A 9525-nucleotide genomic window follows, 5' to 3' on the forward strand; every position below is an offset into this window, starting at 1 on the left:
TATATACGTATATACGTATATACGTATATATATGTATATACATATATATATGTATATATATATAAAATGTAAGAAAATGGTGGCTGCATATAATAAATAGTGGACTGCGAACTACAAGGTCCACGGGTTCAAATCACCAGCTGCTCTGTGGGAGAACGATTAAACTTTCTGTTTCCAAAAGATTTAAAAACCTCGTAAATTCTATACAGAGTTGCTGTACTTGCATTGTTGTTAAGTGCCTTCGAGTCGGTTCCGGCCCATAGAGACCCTGTATAGGGTTTCGGAGGAGCTGCTGGTGAGCTTGTGGATCAAATCAACTTTGCAGTCCAGTGTATTAGCCCACAGCACCAACCAGGACTCCAAAATATATAGTTTAAGAACCCCCAGCAAGATGGATTGGCACAGTGGCAGCAACAATGGGCTTAAATTTAACAATTGTGAGGATGGCGCCGGATAGGGCTGGGTTTTGTTCTGTTGTGCACAGTATTGCCGTGACATGGAACCTACTAGACAACACCTAGCAACAACGAATGTTTATCTAAGAGAGCTTAAAAACATTTATGTAAAAATTAAATAGCTTTCAATTGCATTTTTCCACAATATTTTTGAAGCCCCTTCGTGCATGTTTGTGTATATAGATAGATGAGAGAGAGAAAGGAGAAACCTAGGAATTCTCTGCTGAGTCTATATTGCTTTCAACATCAGCTATCAGCAGTCTTAACACAACTTCACAGCTTTTCTGCTATGTTGTGTACAGAAACTCAGTGGGCCAGATTCTTTTGCATTTGTTTTTTTTTAGTGTACTACTTATAAAATAAAGTAGCTCTTTAAAAAAAATAAGAGGTGTGTAGTTGATTTGAAAACAAAATAATGCTCCTTTTTTTTTCACAACAGGTTTGCCACCAGAATACAGGTGCTGGTGAAAACCAATGCAAAACCTAAACCAAAATGGGAAAGGAAAATACCCATATTAACATGGTCATATTGGACACGTCGACTCTGGCAAGTCAACCACTACTGGTCACCTGATCTACAAATGTGGTGGAATTGACAAAAGAACCATCGAAAAAATTGAGAAGGAAGCTGCTGAGATGAGGAAGGGCTCCTTCAAGTATAAATTGAAAGCTGAACATGAGCGAGGCATCACCCTTGATATCTCCCTGTGGAAATTTGAGACCAGAAAGTACTATGTGACCATCATTTATGCCCCAGGACAGGGAGACTTTATAAAAAACATGATTACAGGAACCTCACAGGCTGACTGTGCTGTCTTGAATGTTGCTGCTGGTGTTGGAGAACTTGAAGCTGTATCTCTAAGAATGGGCAGGTCCGTGAGCATGCCCTTCTGGCTTACACACTGGGTGTGAAACAGCTAATTGTTGGTGTTAATAAAATGGATTCCACTGAGCCACAAAGAGATATGAGGAAAGAGTTAAGGAAGTCAGCACCTACATTGAGAAAATTGGCTACAACCCTAACACAGTAGCCTTTGTGCCAATTTCTGGTTGAAATGGTGACAATATGCTGGAGCCAAGTGCTCACATGCCTTGGTTCAAGGGATGGAAAGTCACCTGTAAGGATGGCAATGCCAGTGGAACCACATTTCTCGAAGCTCTGGATTTCATCATTTCACCAACTCGTCCAAATGACAAGCCCCTGCATCAGTATTGGTGGTATTGGCACTGTCCCTGTGGGCAGAGTGGAGACTGGAGTTCTCAGACCAGGCATCGTGGTCACCTTTGCTCCTGTCAATGTTACCACTGAAGTAAACTCTGTTGAAATGCACCATGAGCCTTTGAGTGAAGCTCTGCCTGGGGACAATGTAAGCTTCAATGTAAAGAATGTCTCTGTCAAAGATATTCGCAGTGGCAACGTGGCTGGTGACAGCAAAAATGATCCATCAATGGAAGCAGCTGGCTTCACTGAACAGGTGACCACCCTGAACCATTCAGGCCAAATCAGTGCTGGATATGCACCTTTGCTGGATTGTCACACAGCTCACATTGCTTGCAAGTTTGCTGAACTCAAGGAGAAGATTGATAGCCAGTCTGATAAGAAGCTAGACGATGGCCCCAAATTCTTGAAGTCTAGTTTTGCTGCCATTGTTGACATGGTTCCCGGCAAGTGTATGTGTGTTGAGAGCTTCTCAGACTACCCTCCTTTGGGTCATTTTGCTGTTCATGACATGAGACAGACTGTTGCTGTGGGTGTCATCAAGACAGTGGACAAAAAGACTGCTGGAGCTGGCAAAGTCACCAAGTCTGCTCAGAAAGCTCAGAAGGCTAAATGAATATGAGAAAAATAACAACAACAAAATAATGCTCATAACCATTTTTCAGAAAAAGGCGAATCAGAATTCCATACCAAACATGGATGTATGAGGGGGTTTCAAAAGTTTGTAGAAAAATGGAATCAAAAGTTATTGTAATTTTTTGATGAAATTTTTGGACTCCCTTCATATGAATTTATAACCAATTGATTGTAATTCATATAATCATACTTTCACATACCTTTGGGTCTTGCTTTTCTATGTCTGTCTTCTCAGGATCTGTCAGAGGTGGGCATATACTACCGCTTCCTTAATGGAGGACAACAATTATATTGAGTGATTCTTCTTTTATGAAATATATTTGTAAGTCAACCTGAGTCATTGGCCTGGGAACTAGACCGGTTTGATGGAGGTCTGAAGAAAGCGCAGTTTCCAAATCACACTTCTTAATGGGGTATATCTTGCATACGGATATTTGCAAAAACAGGAAGCTTTAAAAGAATCCAAAATTTCATCCTCAAATTTGTAAAAGTATATTAAAACATATATTAATAAGTGCAACTCAAATTTAGGAATGAGAATTATTTACATGCTGTTGTTGTTGTTAAGTGCCATTCAGTCGGTTCGGACCCAAAGCGAACCTGTATAGGGTTTCCTAGGAGAGGGTAGTGAGCTTGAACCACTGAACTTGCAGTTCAAACCAACTTTTTAGTCCAGTGCCTTAACCCACAGCACCACACAAGGACTCCTATTTACATGTTGTTGTTGTTGTGAAGTGCTGTCGAGTCAGTTCCGACCCATAGGGACCCTGTATAGGGTTTCCGAGGAGCAGCTGGTGAGTTTTAATTTTATAAATATTAATCTCAGAAGTACAACTTTATAAAAGACTGTGAATATAGAGTATTTCTGCAACTGCTGACGTCATTTTTCCTTCGGTTCTCTCAACAACTTTCACCTTTTCCTCTCACAGTCATTGTTTCCCTAGTTTTCTTGTTTTTACTTATAACTTAGTTTCAATTAAGTTACATTCAGCCAAGGTATTGTACATATCCATGAAGGTTTTTGTAACTTTAATAAGGAAGGTGGGAAATCAGTTCTTTATCAAAATGCTACCACAGTATTTAAACCTGTTAGATTTTAATAAGTTTATTTTTAATTGGTTTTCTTCAAAGAATCACCACTGTGTATCAGTTCCTGTTTTTCTTCCTGAGTTTTAAATAAAACTAAGACTCATCTGTAGGAAGTATTCTTAAAATGGCAGCATTTAGCTTCCTACAGATTCCCTAAACTTTAATGATTAACTGCATTTCAAATGCCTTTTTTATGATCACAGGGTTTTTCTTTTTTACAAAAAATTTAATTAGATTGAATGTTCATATATTATCCTTTTTCAATCCAGATTACTACACCTCTCTATATTTCCTGGGTTTTAGTTCCTTCAGAAAGAAAAAAAAAAAAAAAAAGAAAAAAAACTCACTGCCATCTAGTTAATTCTGACTCATAGCAGCCCTATGTAGGGTTTATGAGACTGTAAATCTTAATAGGAGCTGACAGTCTCATCTTCCTTCAACTCCCTCCAACTGCCCTTTATATCTTGATTTTACAGCACTTCATTCTAAGTGCCCTGACAATTAGAATGGTTTCATTCATTCTTTCAAAAAATATTTGTTGTATGTCTTCTATGAAATAATACTTTTATATGTAACATGCAAAAGATGTAAGTTAAAACAAAGCAGAAGTGGTATTTGCTTTCAAGTTTACAGTTAAATTTGAGACTAACATACAAAATCTTCCATGTGGTGAGTTGCATGATGTACAAGTACACATAAACATATAACCAGATGACAGTTAGGCCTTATCCAGTGTGCAGGTCAGAAAATCATGGGATTGAGCAAGAAAGGAAGAGAGTAGAGAGAACATTTGAGAAAGTGAGAATCGTATTAAGTGGGAATGAATATTGTACTGTTCAAATAACTGTGGATACAATGGCTAAAGCACCTAAAGAGGAAGGAGTTTTGCACAAAAGACTAAGTCCAGCTATTTCTAGTCACAGTGGAAGTATAGAGGCTAACTACACTCCCATGTGCCAGTTTCCCTTTTCTCTGTTCCTGGGACTAGCAATTGAGGACCAAGCTTAGATTTTCTTGACAAAAGCTAAGAACCAGGTTCTTTGCATGAAAAACTAGGTTCAAAGTCCACCAAAAATTAAGTCCTCTATGGCATTTATGAAATATCTGATCAAGTTATTGTTTTGTTTTGTTTTTCTCCCAGAAAATGAAGAGAAGTAATTGACCACATCACATGAAGTTGAAATAAATCAGTATTACTCTACTCTAATTAGGCATAGAAACTTAAAACATGTATGATCTAACCTAAAAGGCAACTGTTTCTGTATCTTTTTTAAAAAACTAATTTTATTACTAATAATTTTGCAAATGTTTTTCATATAAGAAATATGAAAAATAAATAAAATCTATTAGATGTGTCTGAAAACAATCTTTAAAACAGAAAGCTTTGTAGTGCTTGATGATTTTAATTTTTAAAAAGTGAAAACAATGTTGTTGTTGTTAGGTGCCATCAAGTCAGTATCAACTCATAGCAACCTTACGCATAGCAGAATGAAACACTTCCTGAACCTGGGCCAACCTCACTACTATTGCCACTCTTGAGTCCATCAATGCTGCCACTTGGCCAATCCATCTCATTGGGGGTCTTCCTCTTTTTCTCTGACCCTCCACCTTATCAAACATGATATCCTTCTCCAGTGACTGGTACCTCCTGACAATATATCCAAAGTATGAGAGATGAAGTTTGGCCATCTTGTGCTCCAAGTGAGCACTCTGGCTGTACTTCTTCCCACACAGATCTGCTGGTTTTCTTGGCAGCCCATGACACTTTCAATATTCTCCTCCAACACCATAACTAAAAAGCATCAATTCTTCCATGGTCTTCTTTATTCACTGTCTAGCTTTTGCATGCATATGACGTTATTGAAAATACCATGGCTTGGGTCAGGCGCAACTTAGTCCTCAAGCTGATATCTTTGCTCTTCAACACTTTAAAAGGGTCTTGTTCACCAGGTTTACCTAATGCAAATACATCGTTTGATTTCTTGACTGCTGCTTCCGTGAGTGTTGATAACTGATCCAAAATGAATGAAGTCCTTGACAACTTCAATCTTTTCTCCATTGATAAGAATTTTACTTATTGGTCCAGTGGTAAGGAAAACAATGTTACAGCTTAGTAAAGTATAAAGAGCTTTCAATCAAATCAATAAATCTAATTTTAATACCTAATATATTTTCTGCTAAATGACTATCTGCTGTTCTGCAAAACACTTCACCTCTACTGTATCTATTTGGTCATATACAAGAATAACTATTAGAGTGACTGATAACTGAATTTCTACTCAACTATAATATTTTATGTTTCATGGAAAATTTTTGTGTTTGGTGAATTTCCCTGTACATTATGTTCTCATATTTGCTATTGTATGTCATTCAGACCATTCTGATGCATAGTGACCCTGTGTAAGGTTTCTCAGAGCAGCTGGAGGCAAGAAGTGTCTTGATTTTATCAGTCCCTTGCTTATTCTACAGTGCCACGCCAGAACTTCAATTACTATTTAACTAATTGAAGTCATCCAAATTATAGTTTCATTCCTTAACTCAAAAAAGTCATCATATTCTGCTACAAGTTTTTTGTTCTGGGATGCAGACTGAGCAGTTAAGACAACAAATGTAGTTGTTTTTGTTTTGTTTTGTTTTGTTTTGTTTTTATCAAAGGTTTATAGCTGTTTACTTGATCACTGAAAAGTATATTATTCACTTTTCTAGAACATATTTATGTCTGGGTAAAAACTATAGATGTAGCTAAGTAAAGAGAAGGAAGAATTTGAACGGGTCTAACTTTTGCCCTTCAAACCATCAGTTCAGAATTATTTTCGAACATTGTAACCAAAAGATTAAGAATGACCTGTCGGTGCAACATTTTAAGCTAAACAATTCAGAGTTGCATGGTCCTTTAAGTATTTGAAAGTTGTGGTATTTTGAATAGCAAGATCTGTGGAAATTTTTTTCAGTATTGGAGTTGCTATTGCAGTTCCAAAATTCTCTCCAGGGACAGAGAACATACTGTAATCCTTTGGGAGATTTTGGTTAAATTAATCTGCTGACTAGAATCTGGGTAAGAATTTGTGTCCTTGAGCCTGTGTTCAGGAGGGAATGCAGTTGTCTATCTTTCTCTCTTTGGTGACTTAAGGATTAGGTAAAGGATAAATAAAGCTTGTATTTATACTTCAAAACTTTTGGATATATAGGCTATGAAAAAATATATGCAGATGGGAGTTTCTAAAGTGTGTCACTTCTTTTGATCTTCATTTGATTACTTTTATGTTATCTAAATAATTTGTTGCTATATAGACAAAAGTAAACATTTCTACAGATTTTTATGAACTCATACTTATAATTTTTCCACAAATATGTATTAGTGTCAACTGCAGATATTATTTTAGACCATATAGCAACAGAATTGAAAGGCATAAGTAAGTAAGGTGAAAATTGATAGGAATGAAAGGTATTATGGAGAACTTCTCAGATTTCCATGATGCCATAGAGCAAGAATCGGCAGTTTAGGACTTGGTATATTATGGAGATTAAATTTATCCTGAAATCTATGATGGCCCATTGAAATAAATTAATTAAGGGTATAGTTTCCACTCACTGTGACTCTGTACAGGATTTCCTAAGGATCTCTAGTAGTGTAGTAGTTACGAGTTGGGCTGCTAACCCCAAGATCAGCAGTTTGAAACTACCAGCTGTTTAAGAGAGAAATATGTGGCTGTCTGGTCCCTTAAAGATTTATAGCCTCAGAAACCCTATACGGGGTCACTATGATCATAACCAACTTCACAGCACAAAACTACCTCCACCACATAAGGTTTCCAAGAAACTGCTAGTGAATTTGAAACATCAACCCTGTCAAGTGCTTATCCTACAGCACCCAGTCCAGAGCTTACTTTATGGGGCCTCCGTGCTACTATCAAATATATTTAGGAGACCAGAAATTGCCGTACATGGTGATCGTTGTCAATGTACGTCAGTGTAAGATATGGGCCAAGTCTTCATACACCGTGAGAAATTGGTACCTAATTTCCCATTTCCATAGTTTCATAGTTCTAGGTGTGTATTGTGAAACTTGTTGTTGTCAGGTGCCGTGGAGTCAGAACCGACTCATAGCAACCCCATGCACAGCAGAATGAAACAATGTCCAATCCTGGGCCAACCTCACTAACGCCGCCACACTTGACGCCATCAATGATGTCACCTGGCTGATCCATCTCGTTGGGGGTCTTCCTCTTTTTCTCTGACCCTCCACCTTACCCAGCATGACATCCTTCTCCAGCGACTGTTTTCTCCGGACAATATGTCCAAAGTAGGAGAGACGAAGCTTAGCCATCCTGGCCTCCAAGGAGCACTCTGGATGCACTTCTTCCAAAACAGATCTATTGGTTCTTTTGGCAGTCCATGGCACTTTCAGTATTCTCCTCCAACACCACAACTCAAAGGCATCAATTCTTCTACGATCTTCCTTGTTCACTGTCCAGCTTTCGCATCCATATGAGGCTATTGAAACTTACTTATCATAAAAGTCTTTTCTATTTATTGGTCAAACACCTCAAAAAGAAGTCTTCCCTGGGCTTATTTTTGTTGTTGTTAAGTTCAATTGTGTCAATTCTGACTCATAATGACCCTGTATAGGGTTTCCTAGGTGCTGCTAGTGGGTTTGAATCTCCCATCTTCAGGTTCAAACCAACCTTGCAGTCCAGTGCTTATCCTACAACACCACCCCAGGACTCCATGGGCTATGGCAGCTTAGCTGTCCAGGGCTTAACCTGCAGTACCACACCAGAATACTTAATAAATACTGATGGATGAGTTACAAATTTATATGGATACAAATATTATTTCTAACTTTGGTGTCATTTTCAGAAAAACCTTCCCTATTTCAATTATATCAAAAGAATCAAATGTCAATCATTTTATTATTAATTTGCTTAGTTATTTAATTTTCACTACCACACAAACAAGTATAGAATTCTATTTTTCTAAATATGAAACCAGAATTTATAGTACCATATTTTGAATAACCAGGATACGTTTACTGATTTCAAATGCCATTTTTTACCATAAGATTTGCAATTATATAATTATTTGCAATTATTTATGGCATAATTTTTCTAGTGTTAGGATCATGCAGAATTAATTATTGTAGCTTTATGGTTTGTTTTAATATAAAAATTCCATTTTTTCTTTTAAGTTAATCTATTTAAATGTGACTAAATATGCAATATTATTCAACTACACATAGTGACATAAAATGAAAAAAGCCAAGAACTTTATATTTAATTGTGTTTTTGTATGACTTTGTCCAATGGAATACTTTTTGTCTTATACTCTATATTGTCCAGCATACATGTTGATATACCTGTCTTTATCATTTCTATGACTTTTATGATAGTAAGATGACTTCTTTTGTCATCTCCTTTTTTATCCTTTTGCATAAATTTTGGGAGACAGGTCATTATAAGTAACATGTACTTCATTTTTATTTTACTTAAAAGAAGCTTTGCCTCTTAAAGAAGTTTCCCTTCTTAAACAAAATCTGAATTTTAATAATTAATATCATGGTATATTATCTCAACCTACAACATATTCTGTCATTTAGAAAATATACTATTATTTCCATTAAGAAATTTGTGACATTATTTCATCACCTATCTTGCAACCCTTCTCCTTATCTCCCTGATATTTCCAAGTATTCTGACAGCTATTCAGAGATTTCATTTTCAATTTCTTTCTGAGCACTCTTGAATTGATGTTACCCAGGCCAAAAGATTTGCATTTTTATAGAGCAACTAAATGATCTCTAAAAATCTTCTTACCTAAAATCTTCTTCCTACTTTAGGTTTCATAACACTTTTACTAATGTTGAGTATGACTTGGTACAATCTAGTTGGCCATCAAACTTGCCAGAAAATGCTAACAGTAAATACAACTGAAGTAATTTATTTTGTTTGTTTTGCTATAAATTGGTAGCGAATAAATAACCTAAAGTAAACCAGGCTTTATGTTCAGCATTCTTTTATTTACAGAAAATATAATTGAAATAAAATTTGAGATTATATGACATTTTTTATACCAAGGATGATTTCGTATTAGTTTCACTTTTAAAATCCATTCTTATAAGTTCATGCC

At 36.4% G+C, this 9525-nt stretch overlaps 1 pseudogene; it reads left to right on the forward strand.

Annotated features, from left to right (window-relative positions):
- Window positions 1–948: 948 nt before the first annotated feature.
- Window positions 949–2290, forward strand: LOC102834045 (annotated as a pseudogene).
- The last annotated feature ends 7235 nt before the right edge of the window (window positions 2291–9525 follow it).

The sequence above is a fragment of the Chrysochloris asiatica genome, unplaced genomic scaffold (genome assembly GCF_000296735.1).
Source record: "Chrysochloris asiatica unplaced genomic scaffold, ChrAsi1.0 scaffold00059, whole genome shotgun sequence".
In the NCBI taxonomy this organism is placed as follows: domain Eukaryota; kingdom Metazoa; phylum Chordata; class Mammalia; order Afrosoricida; family Chrysochloridae; genus Chrysochloris; species Chrysochloris asiatica.